Source organism: Pelmatolapia mariae, linkage group LG5, assembly GCF_036321145.2.
Source record: "Pelmatolapia mariae isolate MD_Pm_ZW linkage group LG5, Pm_UMD_F_2, whole genome shotgun sequence".
Taxonomy (NCBI): domain Eukaryota; kingdom Metazoa; phylum Chordata; class Actinopteri; order Cichliformes; family Cichlidae; genus Pelmatolapia; species Pelmatolapia mariae.
In genome coordinates, this window is record NC_086231.1 from 23,994,070 (window position 1) to 24,018,814 (window position 24,745).

General features: G+C 43.2%; 1 protein-coding gene across 2 annotated transcripts in view; it reads left to right on the forward strand.

The window, feature by feature from the left end:
* The first annotated feature begins 1,804 nt into the window (after positions 1–1,804).
* Positions 1,805–24,745, forward strand: part of foxp4 (forkhead box P4) — an 87,582-nt gene continuing 64,641 nt past the window's right edge. For both annotated transcript variants that reach the window (XM_063473104.1, XM_063473105.1), the window contains exon 1: positions 1,805–1,953. The gene's annotated coding sequence lies outside the window, so the exon portion shown is untranslated. The remainder of the gene's footprint in view (positions 1,954–24,745) is intronic.

Sequence of the window (24,745 nt, forward strand, 5' to 3'; positions counted from 1 at the left end):
CCATCCAGTTGCTCACATTAGCGCCCGTCAATTCTCGGGAGATTTATTTCAGACATATGACAAAGTGTTCCTGGCAAAATCCGTCAGGCTCAGAGGAGTAAGTAAAGGAATATATGGGTGCTCATATACACTCACACACGCAAACACACACCCAAACATTTGCACGCCGACACACACACATGTGGAGACACACATATTTTTAGTGCTATTGATCGTGTTAATGAATGTGTTGTGATTTACTGCAGTGGTGGCCGATTGTTAGGTGGTATCGTGATGGACTGCCATCATTTTCCAAAGGTAAAAGCATAGATAGAGGAAAGGCAGGAGGGCAGAATCCCATTTAATGGCCAAAGCAAAATTATTCCTTGATCTTTCTTTGAGTTATAGCTTCGTTTTTTTCTCCTCCTCCCTCCCCCACTTTTTTTTTCTCCAGCGACAGGTATGATGTAATTTCCAAATTTCATCAGAGACAGTAATCTCAACACTGATTATCCTGTCAATTAGTAAATGAATGTGGTGGCAGGGGGGGGGGGGAAGCTGGTAATAACTCTGCAAAAAGGAGTTGTCAAGCTTCCAAAATACATAAAGGACATAGTGAGGTAGGCAGACAGTAAAATTTATCTAATCACAATATAACTGTCTATTCTGAAGGGAAGTGCATAACAAGAGTGAACCTACTAAAACGGATTTTATACCTGTTTTTATTTTAGGAATACAGCATTTTTTATTATTATTTTTTTTAGGATGGCATAAATCTTTCTGACATAAATCCATATAGAATATTATTCGGCATAAAAACCTCTTTTTTAATGAAATTACATTAACAAAAGTCAAGAGGAACAAGCATCTAAGAGACAATAAAGAAGCTATAAGGAGAATTTTGCCATTTTCTAAGTTTGCAAGGTTTATTTATTCTTTTTACGATTTACTTTTTTATTTACAGATACATTTGTAACTCTGACATGCAGACACGCAGAGAAAGCGAGCATTTCATGGCAGACTTTGTCCTGTTTTAAACGATCGTTCTTTGTTACTGGTGGGGGTTTTTTTTTTTGGAGCTCAAACTTTGCGCAGGCTAACATCTGTTCCTCTCAGCCGCCACAATAGCGCAACTCAACCAGGATGCAAAAGCGAGGTCAAAAGATCAGTGCCTTCCCCTCATCCGTGCGCATGCACGCCCACACACGCGCGCACACTTCTCCGGGGAGCGACGGAGAGATGCCTCTCACTGGCTGCTGTTTTATTATGCGCCGGGGCTTTGCATGGATAGGACGAAAACGCGCACCTGCTTTAGAGGCATTACGGTAGCACAGCAAACTGTCCTCCCGCAACACACACTCCGCACTCGTACACACACTCGTACACACATACAGCTACAGTGATTCAACCCTGATTTCCAGCGAACGAGCAAGCAACAGACGGGATGGCAAAAAAGTGAAGACCGTTGGAGAGGTTATACGCGCTGAGTGAGCCTGCTGAGGAGAGAGCTGGGGCTTGGGGGGAGAGGAGAAAAAAGCGGAGGCAACTAAACAACAAACAGAAACGAGAAGCTGCGTTGTTTCTCCGCGGCAACTTGCGCTCAGTGCCAGAGTTTTAGCGGCAGTATTGTTCTGACTTCACTCCAGAGGGGCCACTCCGAGGAGAGAGGACGCACACAAAAGGGGAAAGGAAAGGACTAACGAGCACGTTTTTTTTTTTTTTTTTTTTTTTTTGGTCGTTTAAAGTAATGGTCCTGCCGTCTTAGATCCTAGATTTCTCTGTCTCTCTCTGCTCTCTGTTTCTTTCCATTTTTATTTTTATTTTTTTTAAATTTTACGTCCCTTCGGTTTGTGTCCCCCCCTTTTGTCGCCGCGAGAGAGTGGACGCGCCGGGGTTTGAGGAGCAGAAGCGGGGCTGCCCACATGGTCCAACCACTGGCGTGAAAGTTGACTTCTTCAGAAACCAAGAGAACAGGTTGATGCATTATCTACACGTTTCCCCTTCTTCTTATCTTCCTCACTTTCCCCTCACTCTGTGCTCCCATTGAAACTCTCCGACACACACGCTGCTAGACGCTTTTAAAGCGACGCACTTCAACTTTTCATGGCACGTTGTGAAACTCCTCCAGGTCTGCCTAATAATGTGATAGAGTATTAAAGTAGGTACGATCCAGCGGCCACACTAGGGAGGTTTTTGTTTTTCTCCTTTTCTTTCTCCCTCCTCCGGACTTTTTCTGTTTCATTCTAACTCTGACTTTTCCTGGCGTGAAACGTTTTTATTTTTATTTTCATACTTTCTGTTCTAAAAAAGAAAACCTATTTAAAGCAGCTGTTTTCGTCCTTTCACTTTTCTCAGTAGAATGAAAAATCGAAGTTTCTTTCTACCTCATCACTAGTTTCACGCCAACTTATATCCACAGAGTTCAAATCCAGCCTCCTTTTAATCGTCGTTTATTTAACTGGATATTACGGTGTAGTTTGTAAATTCACTAGAGCCTACTTTGGATGACTCGGAGGGATACCATTTTTTTTGCGTAATGTGTCATTGTCCGAGGTTTTCGCTTATGAGACCAGAGAAAGGAAAAAAAGTTTATTTCGCGCAGGTTTAGGACGACCTAAGATTTCGGGAGTGGACTCAAACGTAGGGAATAAACTTGTTGATATCGCTCGTTATATTTGATCATACGCGTGGACGTGGCTTATGTGGTGGTAATTTTACACGAACGGTCACATGCAGCCGTGTGAGAACCACTTGCTTTGCCATCGCTTCATACCTCTCTACCTCACAGCTGGGTTTAGTGTCTTTTATTATTGAACTTTAGTTTCCTACAATTAAACATTAACGTTTAAAAATAAAAAAAAGAAAGGCAGTTAAACTTCTTACTTAAGACAGAAAATCCCAGAACAAAAGAAGCAAAAGAACAAACAACTTTCTTACTGACACGTTTAGAAGGTCTGAGGACATTAGTGCCTTTAGGATTTAGGACTTTTCTCTGACCACTGAGGTTTGAGGTGTCCGTTGTGGTTTCCTTATTTGAGCTGAATTAAATATCCTAAATGATATCTTAAATAATAGCAGCTCTGTTCTTTAGAGAGGGACGTTTTACCAGCTGAACGTGGAGGAAAACTTCTCCCTGCGTTGTAAAACTTCCAGTTCCAGTTTCAACGTGAATTTTTGAACGCTTTATGTACATAAGCAGGATTATGGACAGTGATTTTACGTACATTATAACCCTGACGCGTTTTAGGTTTTTTTTTTTCAGAATCTGTAATTTAGAGTGATTTAATCAAAACGAATGCACGTTATATACTTTCTAGAATATAATATAATAAATCTACTGACATAGAAGATATATATATATTTTTTTGAAAGAAATTGAGCACAACCTCTGTGTGACACATGTTTTCCCTTCTTCTCGCGCTCATAAACCGACTAAAAGTAGGCCTGCACCACAAAGGAAAATATTTCTTTTTTCTTCCCGCGAACTATTTACTGCGACTTGTTTTAAAAATAAGAAAAGAAGTATTCTGCAGAGATAAACACGTTTAATGTGGATTTTCTTGTGTGCACGGCGTGCAGCACAAAAGCAACTTTTGGGCCGTTGAAACAAAGTTGTGATCTTTTTGTCTTTTGAGGGTTTTTGATTTTCTTCCAAATAAAATTGCCGTTATCAAATATGAGATATCAGGCTGGACACACAGAGACTCTCGATTGAAACCTTTAGATCAAGAAAAAAAAAGAGGGAGAAATGAAATGACAATTCGTTGCTGTTAGTTGTCTGTCACCGAGAGAAAAGCGTACAGGCCGTGTGGGTGCTCACCCTGACACGGGCATTATTGCCCCGTGATTGATGGGCGCCGGGGCATTTGGCATAATTAATTTTATTTACTGTGTCCTCTCTCTCTCTTTCTCTCCCTCTCTCTCCCACTATCTCGCTCGCTCTCTCCTGTTGTGCCCCCCCACCCCCACCCCTCCTCTGTGGTGGCATTTCCGCGACGTGATGACATACTTTTAATTGCACTTTAATAGAAGATCCAGCGGGAATGAAAAAGCTCTTAATCACGTTTTATGACCTTGTCACAGTTCTGGTGTCAGACAGGAAAGCAGGTATTTTGTGGTGGCTCCGAGCCCGTGCTGTAAAGTGTATACCGATTATCTTTCCTTCGTTTTTTTGTTTTTTTTAAAGATTATTTCATCTTCATCTATCACGCCACAAGCTGTGGAAAACGCATCTTAAAATAGTTAATGCACAGTGGCCTTCATGCAGATACAAACCCTGTTGCTGTTCATTTTAGCCATCTATCCTGGAAGGGAATTTAAACTGTGTGTGTTGATTGGTAAATGTAGTAGAAGAGGCTGACTGCATGTTTTATAAGATGTTTTATAAGCATATTTTTTAAAATCCCGAATAACTGGACCAGACCACGCTGGCAGTAACTCAGTACTATCAGATAAACCTTTTTCTTTTCTTTTTTTTACAGGCTTAACCATTTTGCCAAATATGGTAAAATGTTTCCTAAAATTATGGAAAATGTAAATCTTATATTTGTGAAGGTTATTAATATTATTAAATTAGGTATTTCACAGCTGCCTGATCTTTCAGCTGCTCAAGTTCTTTTTGTTGCAGTAAAAGCACAGCAGCTGTGTTGACTCAGTTTAAGAATGATCTTTGGAGTTGGAGCTATGACTTCTCAGCACCCATGCCAGGTTACTACACAGTTTTAGCTGTTTTTAAGTTTCTGTTTAAAGTGACTGCGTTACGAAGAAGAAGCCTCATGGAGCTCAGGTAGAAGTGTGAAACACTGCTGAAGAATAGAGAAGAGGATTGTTTTTATGTCTTCTTCTTCTTCTTTTAAAAAAAACATTTGCCTACTATATAAAGCCTGAAAAAAAATCAGTGTAAAGTTATCATTTCCGTGTAATGCTTATCATTGATAGGCTATCACATTAGTGACAGGCTTTTCATGAAAACACAATAAGAGACAGTGAAACAAAAGAGTGTTTGAGAGGCAGAAGTAGTTATTTAAAAAGAGTGTACGTGTGCAGGAAGCCAGAGGTGTCAAAGGCAGATTGACTCTCTGCTCTTTGTCGGCTATTGTTCGCCTGTGTCTGTGTGTTTGCTTGAGCATTGCCACCTTTTTTTCATCTGACTTGCATCAACACTTTTTCCCGTCTTTGGTGGGTTTTTTCTTCTTTTTTCTCTCCTCCCTCCCAGCAGCTGTGTCTTTTCCATGTCCTGTTTTGCTTTGGTGTTTGTCCACTGCCACTCACATACTGCTGATTTTTAATCGCTTTCAGACGCACAGTTGTCTCTGTTATGCTTTCTGACACCTTTCTTAAATGATGATATTTTATTTTTCAGCTTGGTCCCAAGTATGTGATCGTGTGCCGGGGTGTGACTGGAAGAGTCATGTACGAGACCGTCTAGAGACGGGCAGTAATGGCTTTGAATCTCATGCGCTTTAAAACCCCTTCAGCAGGATTAAAAGCCACCAACATGATTGTGTTAGTCCATAAACTCGCTCAGAGAGTCCTTACCTCCAACATGAGCGCATGGGAATGTATGTGTGAAAAGAGTGTATATATCAGAGTGCGGGAGTGTGTGTATATGAGAGTGCTTTTTTCTCAATTCACCTGTCCTGCTCGAGTGAAAATGGACATTATTTCAAGTTTTAAATGTCCTGTGCGTCGGTAGCATTGATGGCTCGCCTGTCCGTCTCTTCATCTCTCGTGCTCTCTTCATTAAAACCCTCCTGCTATCCCAAACCCACAAGTCTGAGTGGGCTTTTGGCTCCAAAGTGATGTTGAAGAGCACCCGTATATGACACTGCTATACATGTAGGGTTTGACCTGTGATAGATATTCACAGATTTACTTCTATTGCAGCACTTAGTGCTTTACCTGCTTAAAAAAAGCTGAAATGGTTAAATTTTTGATATCCTTTATTTGAGAAAAGCAAAATAAAAAAAAAAAAAAAGAACAAAAAAGGAAGAAAACCCATGCTGGGAGAGAGAGCGTGTTTTTAGATGGGCTTATTTCAAGTGTTGGTCCTGAAGCTGACATTATTGCAGGGCTGCATGCATTTGAGATGAACATGCGTCGGTCGGGCTTTAAGCGCGGAAAAGACAAGGATATGAGATATTCTGCTGATTGTAGCAATTCTATAAATGTTTGTTAAAATTTCAATTTGAATTAGGTGTATCAGAGATTTTCATAGAAATGTTTTTTCCCCCTTTTCATATTTTTCTGTGATTTAAAAAGAAATAAAGTGTAATTACAATTTGGCATTACAGTATAAATTATTTTACATTGTTAAAAAAAATTCTTGAAATTTTATGAACAAATGTGTGTGTTAGGTGTATGTGTTATTGTATATGGACAGCTCAGAAGGTGGGTTAATGTTCTGGTTGTGAATTAAAGTCGGTGAGTGCACAGTGAAACTGCCGGCACATTGCTTTAGACTGAGGCCTGATTATACATGTGGTTCTAATTGAACCTGTTATTTAGCAGAAGTTAAGGGCTGAATACTTTCTATGAAAGCGTGAACATCTGTCTGTGTGTGTGTGTGTGTGCGCAATAAGTCCCACACATTTTTCAAAGATAAGATGTGGGGTTTTTTTGGGGGGGGGGCGTGTTGACGGGTCAGAAGATGGTGTTGTACAGTGAAGTTTCAGGAAAAGTAAAAAGAAAAGAAGGAAGATGCTTTAGCAAGTTGAGCAGCTGTGCAAGAGAGATGATGTTGTTTGCTTGCTTTTTCCTTTGCCTTTTGTGGCTTTTGAAAGAGCTGTCACTGCTTATGTGGTGACAGCCGACCCGGATTCCTCTCTAAAATTTAGGCACTCTTTCCCCCGCGGTGAATGATAAGGTAATCATTTTGTCTGACACGGTGGTTTAGCCTGTGGTCATTAACATGTCAGTGCATTTATGATGAGACGTTTCATACGTTTTTCTATTTGTGTTTGGGATGACTAGGATGCAGGCTGGCTCCGGAGATGTTCCTAAAGCTCCACAGAGCGCCGGCCCATTAACAGCTGATTGATGTGGGAAGGAGTGACCCGAAATCTCAGAGAGGAAGCGACTGTTTCCTATGGGCGGGGAGTGAGGGTGGTGGGGTGTGGAGAGAGAGATAGAAAATATGAGAGAAAGCCTCTGCGAAGTGAAGGAAACAGCGGCGCGAGGGTTATAGGCATGGGTTATTATAGCTGAGGAAGCATTAGATCAGCCTCTCCAGAGTGCGCTTGGCACCTGAGGCCATGTGGAGCAGAGAGTTGGAGCTGAAGGAAAGGGCCGTGGCTGTGGAGCTCGGAGGACTGAAAGCAGATCGTGAAGTAAGGCAGTTGTGGCGCTATCAGGTTTGATTTCAGAGACAGAGAGGGAGGATCTCAGAAGATCGTGGGGTCAGTGGCACTGATCAGGTGGAGCACTTGAGATGGTCAGTGTAAGCAGAAAAAAAATTACCCTCAGAGAACGCTATTGTGTTCATGCGGAGCATCTTCATAAAGAGAAAAAAAATCAGTGGTTGCGTCCCCCGCTAACTCTGCATTGCTTCTGACAGCTGTATTTGTGTTATGGATTTTCCTTCACTCTATCCCGTCTCCCTTTTCCTTTTCCCCTGCCTCCCTCTCTCAGTAGTCGGCTCCCCTCCTCTCCATCGCCTCCACCCTATGACCTTTTGTAAGCACTTCATCAGAGAGCCGTTGGTGTTTTCTAAAGCACTGCGACAAACTGACAGGGCAGCCGTCAATCGAGCGGGTAACCGAGGGAGCGGAGCAGTGGAAAGCTTCACTCAGAGCAACAATGTGACTAAACTTTCTGCAGCACTGCTTTAATGTGTATTGAAAGGATGTCTGTGAAGGGTAGGTGACAGCTGTGAAGCACAAGACTCAGGATCATATAGATGCACGCACACACATTTTTGCACATTTCATAAACGCTCTGACTGTAGAGAAGCATTAAACAGCACTCGAGTGCTCGTTTGTCCGTGGTGCTGTGGCGGTATAATCTGCCGAGCGGATGAGTGAACGCAGATTCACACCAGAGTAGCGCGCAGTCCATAAAGTATTACCTACAAAAAAAACCCCGTCCTAAAATCTTTGCTTATTACTTACTTTTGACATTATAATTTCTTTTTTTCAGATCTAGCGCTAATGTGATGCATTTTACCTTTTTTTTATTAGCTTTTGTGGTTTGCATCAGATTCTTTGAATTACCTCAACAATAACGACTGTGGATTAACACACGATGACAGGAAATAAGCGCTGCAGCAGTTTTCCCTTGTCCCTGTTGCTTTCCATCCTGGTCCAGGGAGGTAATAACCATTCAAACGCGTCTCATTATATTTCAAATCCGTAAAGTATCGGGATGTTGGCTAACCCAGGCGAAAGTAAGGCTGGATTGCTGGCATGCACTCCTCTTTTATGGTATTAGTATTTGTGGTATTAGTTCCGGGGGACATGGGATGCCTACTTAAGCTATTAGCATGTGAGGCGCCGTGGGATGATCCATCCCCTGACAGGACGAGCTGTTAACCAGTGTTAAACCAAATCACAATAGGCTGCCTGGGTTGACGGATTGACGGCGCCTGTCACCACTTGACTGGGCCGCCCCTTCCTTCCCTTTTCTAAACTTCACGCACAGATTTGATTTTACTTCCTTAAAACCTTTACTTCCTTAAAGATTTTTAAAAATGTAAAATAGGAAAAAAACGACAATTTGGCCAACAAATGCCAACTCTCTCTCTTAACTTCTCGCTTCACTCTGCTTACTTTTTGCTTTGGTCTGAAGGTGAAGAAGACTATGCAGGCTTTGCCCAGTGGGGTGCGGACTCTGGCTTTTGTGGTGAGCTTTCAGATAGTGAGAGGCAGAGGAGGGGATGACAGCTACTGCTAGAGGTTCGCTACATGGGGGATTGCTTATGGATGTAAAGGACACAGTTGTGGTCCGCATGTGCGTACCCTTATTTTCTCTGCATGTAAGCGTGCACATCCAACTGCAATTAACTGTCAGTCAGTGGGTGACCCTCCACCCCGTTCTCTCTCCCTTTCTCTGGCTCTCTCCCAGAATTCATCAAGTTTCGGGCTTTGTTTTTCAGACAGCTCGCGGAGGGAAAGAAAAGCAAACAGGTCGTTACTTTTCCGACATGTTTTTTCAAAACGTGTTTAACCGATAACGATGCTACCTCTCGTTATTTTTATAGGCTGTTTCATCTGCACTGAAGACCGATTTAAAATTAAGGAAAAAAAACAAAAAAACTTTTCCGGGCAGATTGTGCGAGCTGTGTGCTTGAGTAGCTTCTGGAGCTTCACTAGCGGCCGTTTTTTTTTCTTCCACCCTTTGGCTGCTTGCTGAGCATTGAAACTCTGTTAGTGCGCATACACATGCAAGCCTGTGTGTGGTGGGCATTGTTGACCGAGAGACATCTGCCACTAGATTATTCCCAGCTGTTATCTGAATAATTGTGTAATCCCCCCCACCACCGCCACCACCCCCACCCAAACTCGCTGCCTCCGTCTTTTACTCCCTCCTTCGATCCCCTGGCTCACTCCTCCTCCTTCTCCTTCTTCTCCTTCTTTGCTCCCTTCTTGCCCCCACATCTCGTCTTCCTCAGACTGATGAGACGGAGAGTGATGAGTCTCTTTTCTGGGTGTCACACTGGGCCTTCTCAGGAGTGTTTATGAATGTGTGAGTTTGAGTGTGTGCACGTGTGTGTGTGTGTGTGTGTGTGTGTGTGTGTGTGTGTGTGTGTGTGTGTGTGTCTCTGTGGCTCCTGGTCACCGGTCATTGTCTGACATTTGTAGGAGGATTTGAGCACACCCCACACATGCACACTCACCTCCCTCCACCTCTCCTCCCCTCCTCCCCGTAGCTCTCGGGGAAATAAAAGTAGCCTAATCCTGCCAGATCAAGGCTGCTGTCCACCACAGCTTTACCAGCCTGTGAATTAGAGCCCGCTCTCATGTTCCCGAGGAGAGGGAACGAAGAGCATGTAGGTGGGTGTGTTTGCGTTGTGAGCCGCTGGCCTGTGAAGCAGCGTTAACTGTCTGGAGGGGGGGAGGAAGACAGCAAAGAGCGATGAGAAAAAAAACAAGGTGCAAACACAAGTGGAAAAGCAGGAAACGTGATATTGGTTGGAAGAAGTTGGGTCTTTTTGTTTTAACAAAATGCACCTACACTTTAAAAAAAATGCATTTACATGTGCCGTAGTTTTTTTCTTCTTCAAGTTCAGTACATCGACTTCAGATTTAAAATGAAAAACAGAGAGAAGCTTTAGTTTAGGCTTTAAAAAATTAATTAAAATCATATTTTCTTGGATTAAAAGAAGAATACATCATTCGAATACACTTCTGTCACATTCTCACTGTTTGGCTGTATCTACAAAGGGACAACACAATGTTTAAACACAGACACTTTTTCCGCCTTCACAGACAGTTTCGGTTGACTTTTAATGAGACACACGTGTGTCTCTCATTAAAAAAAAGAAGAACATTTAATCAGGTCTTTTTAAAAAAAATAGAGAGAGATTGCAGTAAACAGTCAATTTCTTCTGCTCTGCTATTGTGTGTGTGTGTGTGTGTGTGTGTGTGTGTGTGTGTGTGTGTGTGTGTGTGTGTGTGTTTTAAACAGGCTGTTATACAAATCTATCAGGTTTGCTTCACTCAGAAGGGCACTCGCGTATACTCAGCATGCGTGCCTGCATTTGCTAGGGCTGCCTTCTCTTCGGGTCCATGGTTGGTCGAAAAGTGTTCTTTTCCCTGTTGGAGCTCCAATAGTCGCTCAGTGTGAAGGACTCAACACTTGCTGTCTCTCTTCTCTCCTTCTTGCCTCTTATTGTGTTGCACTTTCTCCTGTTCATGTGTTTTTCTTTGTTTTTTTTTTTACCCCCCCCTCATCCGCACTCTCCCTCTCCGGTCCTCTCCTCCTCTCCTTGTCAAGCCCGGTGTCTAATTATCACAGCTCTGTGTTCCCTCAGCCTCTTCATTACATCCAAGATGTCATCACAGTTTAACTCCCAACATTTGCTACCTCTGCTCGGGCCCCTTTTCAATAGCTATAATTTATTCCAGATTACTGAAATGACAAGCGTGCGAGTGAGAATTTTTCAAAATGACTAAAATGCTTTTACAACAAATTTAAAACATTACAGAAAACAGCTATGATAACCCGTGCCTTTCTTTTCTTCTTTTTTTTTTACATCAATTTTTTTTAAAAGAAACATTTTATGAAAGTTTATGCAAGAAAGGCAGGCAACTATTACTTGATTCTATATTTTAAAAAAAACAGCACACATCATTTTTAGCTGCAAACTTATTCAACTGTGCTTCTACTCTTTGAATGGATCACGTCGGTGTGTTGAAATACATCTGAGAATTTTATTCAGTCCGTTTTGGGATTGTTTAAAAAATATTGTAGTGTTTTGTCAGCCCACCTACTTGTCCCTGGACAAAAGGTTATCCCTCGCACTGTAAAAATACACAGACCTTAGAAATGATTCTCTGACAAAAACAACATAGAGGGGGGGAAAAAATAGATTTCTGCTTTGTATTTTGCCTTTATTATTTCCAGAATGATGTGTTTTTTTATTAAGAAGTGGAGTGAACACTAGAATATTTTTTTCATCCAAGATTAAGAGCTTGAATAGTAGCCGCAGGGTTGTGAGATTAGCAGATGCCACAAGGCCGATTTTTCCCGCTGAAGGTCAGTGCTGCCGTATGCAACCTGTAGCCCTAATCGGTAACTTCTGCTGCTGCAGGTTTCCATTGTCTAAAGGTCAGTCAGGAACAGCGCATTAGCCTCGGAAAGTAGTTAGCATAAACGAGGGAGGGGACTGAGGGAGGAACGAAGGACTAAAGTACAAAAACGAGGACAGGAGGGAGGGTGAGTGGCAATGAAACCCTTGCATGCTTTGTGGTGTCAGGCAGGCGTACGGCTTCTGGGGGCTTTGTGAAAAGTTTGCCTGCAAAACTTTGCTGAAGGCTGGGTTTGGTTTGAGCAGCTCCCCCAGGGGTTCGCTCAGAGAGAGAGAGAGAGAGGGTGGAGGTGGAAGAGGAGGAGGAGGTGGGAAGGGACGCGAAAATGCAAAGACAAGGAGAGGGGAGCAGAGCACAGAGAGCGGGCATGCCATCACAGTTGTCCGTTGTTATGGGGCACAGGCCCTTAGTCGCTGATCTAAGAAACACAACCACTGACTCACGCCCCCTCCTAATCCCTCCCCATTTTTTCCTCTTTCCTTTTCACCCTCCCCTCTCTTTCCTTATATTCTCTTTCTTCCTACTCCGCCTGACTTCCGTCTATCTTTTCCCTTATTTTTGTCTTATTTAATTTTTTTGACAGATCTGCGCTGTGGACTGGGCACTGGTTATTAACATACACTCTGATTTATTAGAGCACTGGCTGGGACTATTTACTGGTAATGAGGATAGGGGTCCTGTGCTGTTAGTAACTTGTTTGACCTCCAGTCGCGGGGTCAAGTTCATCCCGAGGAGGTGCAGATCTCTAGTTTCTCAGCCCAATCACGTGACTGCACCATCAGGGGGTGTCGAGGTGTGTGTGTGTGTGTGTGTGTGTTGAGGGGGACCATAGTGGGAGGAGGTCCTCTTCATCCCAAATTTGAATTTCTCATCCCCTTCTCTTCCCTCTCCTTCCTCTCCTTTGTCCCCTCTCTTCCCACAGGGTTAATTGAAGGGGAAATTGATAGTTCTGTGCGGTAATTGTGGCTTTGAGAATTCTGCGTCTCCCACAGAGAAAGATGAGGGCAGCTGTACCAAAGACAGTGTAATGTGTTGTAACAGGGGAAAAAAAGAGAGAAAAATATGGTCAGAGAGGCAGATGGTAAAAAGAAGAAGAAGAAGAAAAAAGAACACCCACACCTCTACCATTTCCCCCCTGGGTGGGGGTTTGATTGGTTGATGAGGGAGCTGGTTGATTGGCTGATTGGCTGATGAACTGAGTTTTTTTTTTTTTTTTTGTGCAACTTTACTAGCCAGGCTCTAATAATCATTCAATTCATCATCCAATCAGAGAGACTCACCATACTGCTCCGTATCCTCACTGATTCTCCTTTTAATTCTCCTTTTGACCACCCCCCACCCCCTCCACCCTTCTCCAATCCTCCCATACCTCCCCGAGGAGTCTGGGATGGACAGATGAGAGGAGCCCGCTGTATCTGTTCCGTTCTGCTCTGCTGCTTTCTGAAGTAGAGAGAGACAAACTTATATTCCACCGATGCCAGCCCTGAATGGACTCTCTCTCTCCTCTCTCGCTCTCTCCTTCAAGAGGGGCTTTTCTTTCCCAGGGGCAGAGCTTCATAATTAGTCTTCTTCTGGAAATAGAAAACTAGTTTTCTGAAGTGACGTCAACCTCCGATGTGTATTTTTTAAGCTGCACATCTGAATAAAAAAAAAAAAAAAAAAACTGAAGTGAAATCTGTTCTAGGTATCACTAAATCATTTTTTTACTACCATTCACTTTGTAGCATTTTCTTCTTCTTCTTTTTTTTTTATCTGTCTTACAAAAATGTCAAAACTGACACTTGGATTTCTCAAATTTATTGACTTAAAGCGAGCATGGTTGGATAGAGGTTTTCTTTTTTTTCTCCTTTAGGAAAAGCAGGTGTTGTTTTAGCTCCTAGCTTAGTTGTTTAGTCTCAGCTCAGGCCACCTCAAGGCTGTCACCCAGGCAACATTTCATTGTTGTCTTTACACTATTTAATTTTCATCAGTGCGCACTAAAAATCTGTCAGTGTATTCATTTCTCTCTTTGACTTTATCTCTGCTATTGATTTAGATTTTTCTGCCCTGTTTTTCTCACCTCTTTTTTTTTTCTATCCCCCCCCACCCGCCTTCAGCATCCACACCCACCCGCCCGCTCCCCTCTGTCTCTCCCCTCTGTCTCTCCCCAGCACTCTCCTTTTCTCTTCCCCTCCCCTTTTCCTTTCGCTTTCTCTGTCCGTTAATGAGAATGTGTTAACGAGAAAGAAAGATCTATTGGGTATAGCACAATTTATCAGAAAGGCAGAGGTTTGGTAGGGGGGGGAAAAAAAAGGCGGCGGGCCCTTCAAAGAAGTCCTATTCTTGTGGTTGTGAATGTTTGATGAGACAGTGAAAAGTTCCCCCTCTAACGTCATGGTGTCTGAACAGAAGAGAACAGAACCGTTCTAATCATGCCGCACAGAAAAAATGACTTCCAACCCGATTTAATTAACTGATAAGAAATGGCTTCAAATTAATTTTTCAAGGATGTTAGATTTTGATTAAGAAACTCCTAAAAGAAATAGACGAATAATCAATTTTTTAATCAACTTACCCAAATGGTAACTGGTTAATATGATAATTCTAGCAATTAGGGCAAATATTGTCGAGCAGCAGTTTCTATGCATCCTGTTAAAGGAATTATAATATCTTTACATCTAATTATCATGGTTATTTAATTTTTTTGTATGGCTACCTCTCAATTTTACCATTCAATTTTTTTTCATCTGCCATTATAGGGATAATGAAAAGAGAGTTGGAAAGTGTAATAAGATGAAACTTTTATAAGGGCCAACCTGAATGGGGCTTTTCACGCGCCCTGATTGGATAGATATTTAGGAAAAGGAAAGGCGAGTTGTTCAGAATGACATTATTTCTGCTCGTTTTACATGTAAAGCTGAGATGGATCTTTAGATGTGGGATTCTTTTATTTCGTCAGCAGATTAAAGTAGCTAATAGCTCCTGGCTTCTCTGTGTGTAGCCTCTCTTATTCATAGGCAGGCAGGTAGGCGCGCCCATGAATATGCACACCATGCCTAATCCGCGAAGTTTGAAATCATCCATTTAATTTGGAGAGAGAGGGGAAAAAACAGATGCAGCTTTTTCAAGTGAAGGAAAGGTTACGCTGTTCACCTGCTAGTGGCCATAAAGTGTTTGTGTGTATGCATTTGTGTGCACGTGTATGTGTGTGTGTGTTTCCCTAATTGGACAGGTATTGTAGCAGAGGTGAAGAGGGGCCAGTTAAAGAAAGGGAGGTGGCTGGGGGAGAGCACAGAGATAGAGCTGGCAGGGGGTCTGGGGCTTTGGGAGCGCATCAGAGAGACAGAGTTCTTTACTTCAAAGACGGCTTACAGCTTGGACAAACGCAAACCGTGCTCACATGCCACTGCAGCACACACACACACACACACACACACACTCCACATTCAGTGGCTCTTTTGCCTCTCATGAGATGAATATCCATCCCCTCTCGCACTCCTCTCTCTGCGTCTCTGCTATATCCCTCGCTCCCTGCATGCTGAACATCAGTGGAGTCATGCGTTCAGAGGGAAATATTGACAAAGCGTTTGGAGAGATGGAATGGTTCCTTTAATTATATGCTGCTCTTATGATGCATGGTGTTTCTGTCTGGCTGCTTACGCACCCACACATCCAGACACACACACAGAGGCACGAGCGTGCTGATCAGCTGAATAGGTATTCCTGGCACAAGCCCCTGTATTGAGCGTACATATTCAATTAGCAAAACTCATTAGCAAAACTTGGCATTTGTTGTTGTTTTTTTTCCCTCCGCCTTGCTCAGAATTAATGGTTTTGATATGCTAATTAGCGGGTAATTTAATTTCAAAAGGCCTCAATTAACAGCAGCGTTGTGGACACGAGGAAGTTAAGCAGCATAATCTAATTTGCATTAGTAACGAGCAGGGAGTAATTAGTCTCTAATTAGCCACTTCAGACAGCACTTGTGTTTACTTTCCTAATGAAGTGGAGGGCCTTTCTTTTTTCATGCAGAGAAGCCCACGTGTGTACATGCAAGTGTGTTTATGAGGGGGCAAGCGTGTGTGTGTGTGTGCGTGCTTGTCTGTGTGTTCTTGTGCATGACTGGTAACGGGGTGGGACCAAAGGCAGAGTGGCATATGGCTTACAGTTTGGCTCCAGTTACACACAGCCCCCCACCACCCTCCACCCCTCACACACAAAAATACTTATTCGCACACAAACAAACACTCAGACGCACTCAAACATACAGGTTAGGCCTCGCTGTCTTACGTAACTGGACATGCACGTACAGTAGCGATCGCTCCACTGAAACATCTCTGTGAGCTCACTTACACGTGCCACAAGACACTGGTTGAGTGTGTTTGAGTGGATTTGTCTCGATAGTATTTCCCCTGGTGTCATTTTTTTGTGTTTGTGTTGCAATAGCTTGCAATGTTTACCTCTTTTAAATATATATAGTCATGTATTTTCTAATGGCTCTTTTTATATTGCGGTGTGTGTTGTTATAAACCCTTGTTGCCAGTTTGTCTAATGCAGGGTTTATTTCTGGTACATGGTTGCCTGTTGTTGACAATGTACAAAAAGCAGAAAGGAAAGGGCAAGGAGCGGCTCCGCAGATGGATAAACAAACAGGCCACGTGGCTGTTTTTATTCTTTGCATCGCTGTGTTTTAAAGGCTCTGGAAACTTGTGCTGAGTAACGATACAGGAAAATATTGGACAAAATAAAATGCAGATTTTTTTTGTGTGTGTGTGTGTGTGTGTGTGTGTGTGTGTGTGTGTGTGTGTGTGTGTGTGTGTGTGTGTGTGTGTGTGTGTGTGAACAGTTTGAACTTTTCCATTCATAGTTGTGTCAAAAACAAGTTGAAAACAACAGGCTTCCTCCTGGGCTTTTGTTGGGAATCGAGACGGTGTGGAAGGGTTTCAAGGGGAGTACTATAGTGGGGTTTTAGGGAAGGGGGGACAAGCAGCTGCCCGCTAAGACCAAATCTGTTGTTCAGAGGAGGTGGGAGGAGGGTGGAGAAACACCACAAGAGTCCCACAAAGAAAAACGCACACTTTGTTCACTTTGTGTGCAGACAGGGCTATAGTCTCAGATTATGCTACATATGTTTATCCCTAGATATTATTGTCTCATAATCTTAATTTTTGCCCATAATCCAGTGCATAGGACATCAGAATACTTTAATAACCCCTAAGGAAATTATGTAAATTGGTGAACACCTAGAGCTCATCCAGGACATTAGAGACAATGCCAGTAACTGGTAGCCACTCTGATGGAAGGTGTTTCTTCTGAAGGCCACAAAGTTTGGTGACTTTCTTCTGAAAAGTGCAGGGTCAGAGCGCCGGTTGGCAGAAGTAGTCAGCACTCAGTGGACAGGACTTGGAAGCCATATAAGCACACGCGTGCACACACACACACACACACACACACTGTGTATGCATGGCAACCCGTAGTGTTGAACTTGTATGATTTACACGCGCCAAGAGCAGAAGCTGGAAAGAATTCAATAAATATAATGAATGAAGGCGCTGCAGTGATTATGAGCCTGTTTCCAAAGCTGACCTCTACCGTAACACACACACTTGCAGATTTATAGGCACAAACATCCACAGATATACACGGAAACACTAACACATACACATCCATAAATAGGCAACTGATTTACAAATGAGCTGACCTGTGTGTTGGCCTTGCTCTCAGATAGGCTCGCATCCCCGCCAGGATGCATAAATCACTATGGACATGCATATGCATGAGCATCTGAGGAGGTGGGATAAGTGTGTGTCCGCATGCGTGTGTACGTGTGTGTGTGTGGAAAAACCAGGCAGCAGCAGTGTTTGTATCGATCATTGAGGCTTAGTTAAGTGCCTTTTATTTCACTGAGTTAAAGTCAAGGACCATGGACAGGCCTCTCTCCAGAGCGCGTTGGTTTTGAATGGAGAGAAAGCAAGAAAGAAAGAAAAAGGAAGAGAACGAACTCTTAACTGTTCTTTTTCCCTCTTTTTCTTTCTTTCTTTCTTTTTTTTTTAGTGGCATCTAGGGATAGCACATCACATTAATGGAACAGAGATGACGTTTCACATCTCGTCTCTCTCTGGAAGAAGTGGTTTTTGGGGTTGGACCTTTGCCTGATGTATATGTGTGTGTGTGTGTGTGTGTGTGTGTGTGTGTGATGTGAGCTGCTTTAACCTCCTCTTGTTTTATGGACTTATACATGGCTCTGGATCTCACTGCCGCTAGATTAATTTACACACCACTCACACAGGCTTGCCAAATCTCCCTCTGTCTCTCTCTCTCCCTCGCTTCCTCCCTCCATCCAAAGACAGAGCAGAAATTGCCTAGTGAGGTAAATAAATTACTTCCATCGATTGCTGTAGTTGTGGAGTGACTTTATCGCAGTTTGACTTGTCCAGATACAGATCAGCATGTGACAGCATGTTTTTATAATGTGCCACTACGTCTGCGCGTGTGCGATTTAGTTTGTGTGTGTGTGTGAGTGAGGGTATTTGTCGGCTGCAGAAATCACTGTAGGATCTAATTGATGGGTATCTCGGCATATTAAAAGTTACTCTTAGTGGTGCAGCATTTTCCACAAGCCGTGTGTGTGTGTGTGTGTGTGTGTGAGAGAGAGAGAGAGAGAGAGAGAGTATGTGTGTCTAACTGAAACAGGCCTCCATATGCTATGCATATTGAAACACAGAAGAATTAGGTTGGTGCTTTTAGAGAGGGGTTTGCAGCCCACATTATGGCCACATAAGTTGTTGTCTGATTGCGTTTATTGCTGCTTTGTTATCCATCAGCACTAAACTGATAGCAGCTGCAGATAGATGATATCTTAATATCGCTCACGCTGATACCCACCTCTGATAAGCTTTATCTCATAGCTGTTGCATGTGTGGACATTGCAGTATGTGTGTTATAAGCCGTTAGGCATACCCTAACCTCCATGCTCCAGATTTCACCTAATTGAAAGAGGTTAAAAGTTCACCCCAAAAAAGTGCAGAGGCCTCGCGCCCGTGCATGTATAGCAGTCTGGGCCACATGCTGTTTTAATAGTCGCTGCGCTGACGTTACTGCCAAGGCCAAGAAGCCACCGTTAAAAAGACAGGGCTCTGGAAAAAGAGTGAGAAAAGGCCTCATCTGTTTGCGTTAAACAGTGGAAGAACTGACCAGTGAGGGAGCAAATGAGCGGCAGACTGCTAAAAGATATCTGCCGCAGCTTTTCTTCACTCGTTCCGCTCAACCTTGATTGCTCAGTAAGCAGCTTCTTTTATCCTACAGCTCTTCTTTTATCTCACTAATTTAACACTTTTTTTTCCTCGTTGAGGTAATGGTATTTGCTTTTGTCTGACAGCATTTTTTCTATTCTAAAATAAAGACACTTTAACGGGCCTAAAAGAAAAGTAGCACGTGAACGCAGTTCAAATGACAAGGAACAAAACGGGTAAGCCTGAGAGCTGGCAGCTTTTTAAAACTATATATATATATATATATATATATTTTATTTACTCTTGAACATTATTACTCATGTTTTATTCTGACCGGCCTGTCTGTCATCTACCCTATCAGATTATTTTCTGAATCAGATGCTCCTGATTTGGGAATTAATTAGGCAGTGCGGTGGCGTCAGGGTTGAGATGTTGGGCTTGTTCGCTCACTATTTTAGTAGCTAATTACTGAGGGGGAGAGTGTTAATTGGAATTCTCTTAGATAATGTGAACTGCTCTTTCCCTTTTCTCCACCACCTCCATTAGAGATTAATACAAAACTGCAGAAATAACAGACTCTCTCTCTCTGTCTCTTTTTATTCTTTAATTATTTGTTTATTTCCTTGATGTTTCTGACAGAAGCTCAGCTGATGCACTTGGACAGGTCATGCTGGTTCTGTGCACACGTGTAGCGTACCCTGTGGATTCGTGTTGTACTGAACTGACATATAGAGCAGTAATCCACTCAGACTTCAACGGGATATAGAGTTCTTTCCCCTCACTGACTAGCAGCCTGTTAGCTTTAACGTGGCACAAAAGGTACAGAGACGCAGTGGCATAGAGGCATATCACGCCGGCAAAGAACAGAACGGTTAACTGTTTTGGTAAAAGAGGGCTCGATTAAGACCCTCATTTAAAGTTTAATTTCATTTAAAGTTATGTAAAAAGCGTAATTTTGATAAAAATCTTCTGTGAGGACTTGATTGACTTTTATTTATTTAGTTAGTTTTTGCTGAACTTAATGAGCAAAAGTGGTTTAATGTGCATTTTGAGTTTTTTCATGGGGAGGTGTTAAAATGCTAATTCTGTGGTGTGTATGTAGGAGGATAAAACAAAAAAACAACAAAAAAAGATTTCAATTTTAACGACTGAAATGAAACAATAGTTGCATTTGGATGTTGTTATAATTGGAGCGAATGGCTGACTAGATAAATAGACTTCTATTGCTGGCGCAGGAGCACCCACTTGGGGGTCTTTTTCATATCTGTGCTCTGTTTAAAAATTTAACTCCTAGCCAACATTAAACAGAGAGGGTAAAAATTAATATACAGCGAAAGAAGACTAATCAGAGATCTGTGGTTTCATTAGAATTCCTCTGTCGTGCTAAACTGTGACAAAAACATTATTTAACATCTTTACCTCCACTTCAGCCACTCAGAAAGGCTCAGCACACACACACACACACACACACACACAGAAGGCCGTACAGTATTTTAATATCACTGCTTGTATATTCTAATCCTGACACCACTTGAAATATAATTCTTTCCCCTATTTTAAATCATGGATGTGAAATTGCATTAAGGCAAGAGTGTGTGGGCATGAAAGCAGGGATGTTAAATGGACATATGAATGCAGGGGTGAATCCTAACCTATTAAGTACTTTCCTTATTATTTCTGAAAGTGGAGCGTGATAATTAGTTTGGTTGAAATCCTATAGTGGGGTGGAGGTATGGGTCTCAATAGTTGAGCCAAATTAATTTCTTCTGTCACCTTGAGCATACGTTCCTCTTAATAGGTTTAATTTATTTCACGGTGATTATCTTCTTCTTTTTTTTTTTTTTTAAAACCACTTGACTGTGATGTTCATATTCACAGCAAAATCCGCTTCAACCTTCTGCACATGAATGGTATATTCATACCTAAATATGATATATCTGCACAGCGTCATTACTGCCTGGCTGCTGAGTCTGTGCGATCTGAGAGATGGCACTGCGCCGTTTTCCCAGGGGTCCCTGCTGCCGCTGCTATTGCGGCCCAGTTGTCATGTGATCCATGTGTCTGGCTAAGAGCTCAGTTTTTCTCAGGAGTCACTCCAAGTCTTTTTAGTCCTAAAAGTTAACAATCATTCTTGATGTTAAATCCATCAGAAACCTCCATGTGCCACGAGGTCGCTTTAATAATCTCCCCTGTGTGTGTGTGTGTCTGTGTGTGTGTGTGTGTGTGTGTGTGTGTGTGTGTGTGTGTGTGTGTGTGGAGGTTAGGGTGGGCCATGGGAAAGTGGCATACCTGAGCGGATTAGAACGATCCCAAGGACAGCTTTCCGTGGGACAGATTGAAATACTAATTTCTTGCAAATCCGAGCACAGTGCCATTTTGTAACATCTCACACACCCCGGGCCCTTTTCTATCCAAAAGAACATGAGTCACTGCGAGACGAGCATACCTTGAGGGTATGCTTGTGTGTGTGTGTGTGTGTGTGTGTGCATTGCGCCCCACCCCAGTATGTATGGTTTGTTTTTGATCCACCAAGGATCACTCTAGTTGCCCTCTCTGGTTTCAACTTACACTGGTAAATTACACCCAATCACTGAAATTACATCCTATTTGCTCTCTCTCTCTCTGTGCATGTGTGTGCGTGTGTGTGTTTGTCTTGATTGTTGACGTCATCTCGCAGAGCTGTTCTCGATGTCAGGTTTGATTAAACTGAATGAAGTCCAACTGTTTTTGTGTTTTCGTCATTTAGGGGAAGTAAAATGGAAATGCAGCTGTTGTGTTGTGCACGCGTGTGTGTGTGTGTGTGTGTGTGTGTGTGTGTGTGTGTGTGTGTGTGTGTGTTGGAGAAAACTGGTTTGTGGTGTGCGGCGGCGAGTGCGTAAGACTGGTTGTCAGCTGGTGAGCAGCAGAGACGAGACGCGGTGCATATAGAGAAACTGGTGTGCAAGTCTCAGTTTTCATTTGAGCTGCTGCAGTATGAGAAGTCTGATGGGTTAAAACTCAGATGGAGAAGCTGCAGTCTGCCAATTAGTGCACCAGATGTCAGTTATTGTTGGACTAAGATTATGGCAATAACTACAACAGGCCAACGGTTATGAGCGTGTGTGTGTGTGTCTGTGTGTGTAAGTGAGCTAACTCCAGCGTGATAGATTTTAAACAATCTTCGTTTGGGACTTGCTCCTATTTTATTACTCTTCTGGCACCTGTAGTGTTTTTCAGAATTCCATCTCTCTTCTTTCTCTCTTTCTGTGTAGTTTTTCTGCATTTTGGAAATGTAAACACTTACAAAATACATCCAGATGTTACCAGCTGTGCTCCGCCACCACAAACACTGGGCAGGCAGCGTGTGTGCGTGTGCGCCTCAAAGGCTCCTTTCTCAACTCTTCACTCTCGGACAGACAAAATGATTCTGTTGTATACCTCTGCTTCTTTGTCTGAGCACGAGCAGGTTTTTAACTATGGTGTAAAACTGTGTTTTGACTATTGAACTATTAGTTGTTCAAAGCTGCTGAATTAAAGGCTCAAAAAAGTCCGAAAAAAGAATGATTTCATGAAAACACCGACTTCATGTAGATCCCATCTTCTGCTCCTCTCTCTCCCTGGCATAAGCACGTGCTCCAGCACGCAGCCTCATCTCTTGCAGGACTACCCTTTTTATGGCTCCATGCAGATTTGCCATCACGAGAGATTGGACCGAGTTCAACTACTCTGCGTAGGCGACGGTGATAAGGGTCTAACTGCGAGGTGAATGGTGTTAACGTTTGTTTACAAAGTGCCCTTTACAGTGTGCACACATGCATATACGCAGCCTCACACACAATTACCTGTTCGGCGGCGTTCTAATTAGCAGATGTCCTTACCTTCGTTAATGATACGATGGTATTACTGGTGTTTTTTGTCTCGCTCAGTCTCTCAAATGCTCAAATACCCAACAGGTGAACATATTTAAATGCCAGCCACATGCTGTTTCAGCATGCTGTATATTTGGATGATGTGTGTGTGTGTGAGTGTATGAGTGTGCATTTGTTGATGCGCTATGGTCATTGCTGAATCCTTGCTCCTTGGGGAGTAATTACAGAGGAGATCTTCTGGCCGCTTTCTCTCATTAGTGTGAATATGGAAAGAAATTGTAGGACCTCAGTTTGCATGAGTAACACACAAAACACACACAGAGGTCTGTATGTGTGTGTGCGCGCGCGCGGTGCCGAGGCTAATGCCATGACTTCAGCCTGGAAGCACATGGTGCACTTCTTTTGCCGCATGTCTATTTCAGCCATCGCCTCTGTGTGCGTTTGCATCTGTTTGTGTGTGTTTCTCCTATTCCGCAGCATCTGGCCTGAGCCCTGCTCGGTCCTTCAATTCAAACTGCAGGTTGTTTGTTTGGGTTTGCCCTTACAAACACACCATTAGCCATGTCCTCTGCTCTCAGGACTATTCCTGGCTCTGGCCTCAGTTTAGCTCAGGCCTGCTGCCTGGCTCACTTGGAGGTCCCTGCAGGCAAACCTCAGTCCTACCAGAATCCAGGAAGATCCGAACCACAGCGCACCGCCTAGCCACCACAGGGAAACTCTAGCTGCTTCGACCAGGCTCACCCCACAGCAAGCCTTAAAAGTCAGCTGGAGGGCTTTAATGTGTGTTTTCTAAAGCACATCCTTTCTGTTTGATAGTCAACCAGTCATGATGCAACAAGTCCACCTTTTTCTGCAAACAAACAGGAACGGGCAAGATACAGGCCCCAGCCTTTGTGACTAACACTCGGGTGAAAAAACAAAAAGGATTTGGGAATGAGAGATGAAAAGTGAAGGAGCCAAAGAGAGAGTGAGAGGCAGCAGAGACAGAAAGAAAACAACAAAGGTGGTCAGGACAAAAGCAGTATTGTATCACTGGAATGACTTGTGAGTTGAAAGCCTTAAAAGTCCTCCCTAGAGCCAGGTCATAAAGCCCAGAGACGGGCTTGGCAGCCGAGGCCAGAGCCAGACAGCCCTGGCAGTCGAGCCCAGAGAGCTTCCAGTAACAGGAGATGTAAAAGTCAATTTGCCGTGAAAAAGGTAAACAATCGGAAATGACAAATATGCAGGTTCTTTCCATCGCTCTTTTTTTCATCTCTTGCTATTTTCAGTGTTATTACAGAAGACAAATGCAGGAGAATGACTAGTCAGGAGTCATGTAGCGAGGGATCCCAGAAACATTCAAGGGGGAGAGTGAGAGAGAGGGATTTTTCCCTCCCCCTTCTTTTTCACTTCCTGAAACAGTTATGCTTGACTTTTCCTCGCAGCAGTTGAAATACATAGACTCCACATTTGAGTGCAAATACACAGTTTCGCAGAAGGACAAGTAAGCGGTCCTGATTAAAGAGGTGTAGGTCAATACAACCATGCGGATGGAGAAATGATTGAGGGATTTGGAGATGACAGGAGGGAGAGAAGGGGGGATGAATCCCTGGGGGCCTGTTTAGTGGTTAGGGGCCCTTGGGGGCCCCGGCGGAGAGCTCCATTAGTGGAACGATCTGAGCATAGGGGGAGCTGGTCCTGTGGCGGGGCTTTCGAGGCAGGGGCCGATCTGTTTAGCAGCAGTTTGTCTGCATTGCTCATAACATTGATCCTGTGTTGAACTGCAGCTGTAGGAAAGCTCTTTGCTGCTGAATAGACTGAACAGCGGAGTATTGATGAAGCAGAGTGGACCAGCGGAGAGCCCTGCATCCCGTTGGTCATTGGTTAAGACAGACAGATCTTGGTCAATACATACACCCTACGGCTGCCTTATGGCATGTTAAATCGGTCCGCATACGTGCATGTGTGAGCAACATTTAAT